The following is a 2,792-nucleotide window of genomic DNA, read 5'->3' as shown; positions in this document are numbered from 1 at the left end:
GCATAAGGACACAACCCAAACCGAACTTAGACGCATCACTGAAGACTACGAATGGCTTATGCGGTTCTGGGAGTGCTAACACTGGTGCCGTTGTCAACCTGTTCTTTAATTCCTGGAAGCTTCTCTCACATTTCTCTGACCAAACAAATTCTGTATTCTTCCGAGTCAAAGCTGTGAGAGGTCCGGATAGGCGAGCAAAACCCTCTACAAATCTTCGGTAGTATCCGGCGAGCCCCAAGAAACTCCTGACCTCGCGTACTGTAGTCGGGCACTGCCATGACAAAATGGCTTCTACCTTGCTAGGATCAGCAGCCACTCCGCCCCGAGAAATTACATGCCCAAGAAATTTAACTTCTTCCAACCAGAATTCAAACTTGCTGAGCTTGGCGTATAGCTGGTGTTCTCTCAACCTCTCAAGCACCAGACTAAGATGATACACATGCTCTTCCACATCTCGGGAATAAATCAATATATCATCAATAAATACTACCACAAAGGAATCCAGATAAGGTCGAAACACTCGATTCATCAAATCCATGAAAGCTGCAGGGGCATTAGCTAACCCAAACGGCATCACCTTAAATTCATAATGCCCATACCTCGACCTGAAAGCAGTTTTAGGCACATCCTGGTCTCTGATTCTCAGCTGGTAGTATCCCGACCTCAGATCAATCTTAGAGAACACGAATGCTCCTTGAAGCTGATCAAACAAATCATCTATCCGCGGGAGAGGATATTTATTTTTGATGGTCACCTTGTTCAATTCCCGATAATCAATGCACATACGGAGGGTTCCATCTTTCTTTTTAACAAATAAAACTGGTGCACCCCACGGCGACGTACTAGGCTGAATAAATCCCTTCTCTACCAGTTCTTGCAACTGAGTCTTCAACTCTTTCAATTCAGCCAGTGCCATGCGATAAGGAGCTTTATGCATAGGAGCCGCTCCAGGTTCCAAGTCTATAACAAACTCCATCTCCCGAACAGGGGGTAGTCTGGGCAAGTCATCCACAAACACATTGGGGAACTCTTCCACAACTGGAATGTCTGCCAAAGATTTCTTCTCAGACGGCGTGGACACCATCTGCACCAAGAATGCATCCGCTCCCCATGCAATCTCTCGTCTTGCCTGAATCGCCGATATAATTATCGGTTTTTCTTTTAATCTACTCCCCACAAATTCCAGACAATCACCATCTGGAAGCTGAAAGCTAATTATCCGACTTCTGCAATTAATACTCGCAGAATATCGGTATAGCCAATCCATCCCGAGGATGATATCAAAACCCAACAGCTTGAACACCACCAAATCAGCATCCAAGAATCTTCCCTCAAAATTTAACGGGCATCCCAAAGCAACCTTGGAACACCACACCATCTCACCATCGGGTAGAGCCACTATCATAGCCTTCGGCAACGGTTCCGTGACCAAATTACACACCCGAGCAAACATGGAAGATACAAACGACCGTGAAGCACTGGAATCAAACAAAGTACAAGCATAAAACTCATACAAACGGACTCTTCCTGAACCAAACACATCAACCCATGAAATCCAAAAAGCAAAGAATAAACCACATACACCAAGAATTAAATCCAACTTAAAATTAAATTAAACCATACCTGTAATTACTCCAGCATCATGGGTCGCTGGTGCCTCATCATCCACCTCTCCGGGTGTGACAGCGTAAACCTGGGCTTGCACTGCCTGTCTCGGGTTGGTTCTTCCACCGTGTCTACCTCCACGGCTTTCTTGAACTCTGACGGAGCAATCCCGAGCGATATGTCCCACTTGGCCGCACCGGTAACACTGGGGTCCGCTACTCATCCGACACTCGCCCTCATGAGCTCTATTACAAGCTCCACAAATAGGCACCCGTCCTCCCATACGAACACCTGAGGACGTTTGAGGTCGAGTTCCGGTCCGCTGAACAAACTTCTGGGGCGAACCCGAGCTGCTTCCTTCACCAGAAAAACTCCGCCTCTTATGCCCTGGAGGGGAGCCCATACTCAGATTATTTTCCCGCTCCACAAGGGTGGCCACATCCACTAATTCCTGAAAGGTGGATATCCGATGGCTGACCACCATACGGCGTATGTCATGACGTAGCCCCTCCTGGAAACGATCTGCTCGCATCTCCTCAGTGGCGACAAGGTGAGGAGCAAATCGCTCAAGTTCGATGAACTTCCGAGCGTATTGTTCCACTGTCGCGCCCCCTTGGACCAGATTGGAGAACTCTCTTGCCTTTTGCTTCCTTACCGATGCGGGAAAGAAGCGGTCATTGAACTCCTTCTTGAAACGCTGCCAGGTCACCGCAGCGAAAGATCCCAGTTCAGATTCCAACAGCACCCTCTTGGTATCCCACCAATCAGAAGCGGTACCTTGCAAGAGATAGCTGGCGTAGAGTACTTGCTGTGCCTCAGTACATCCACACACCTCAAAAGTTTTCTCCAGATCCTTGATCCATTTTCCAGCCTGAAGTGGATCCTCATTTCCAGTGAAGTGTGGAGTCCTATGCGCCAGGAAGCGCTCATAGGTGCATCCGGCTTGCACCATGCTACTAGACCCTCCTGGATACATCCAAGGCCCTCCCTGATATGGCCAAGGACCTCCTGGTTGTGGCTAAAACCCTCCTTGTTGTGGACAAGGCTCTCCTGACGGTGGACAAGGCCCTCCTGATGGTGGCCAAGGACCCCCTTGTTGTGGCCAAGGTCCTTGTTGTGGTCAAGGCCCTGTCTGTTGAGACCTCGCACTCTGCTGCATAAATTCCGTCATCTGCCATATTGCTTCG

The sequence above is a fragment of the Carya illinoinensis genome, chromosome 10, assembly GCF_018687715.1.
Source record: "Carya illinoinensis cultivar Pawnee chromosome 10, C.illinoinensisPawnee_v1, whole genome shotgun sequence".
In the NCBI taxonomy this organism is placed as follows: domain Eukaryota; kingdom Viridiplantae; phylum Streptophyta; class Magnoliopsida; order Fagales; family Juglandaceae; genus Carya; species Carya illinoinensis.
The sequence above is the reverse complement of the archived record's forward strand: the minus strand, read 5'-3'. Positions refer to the sequence as shown.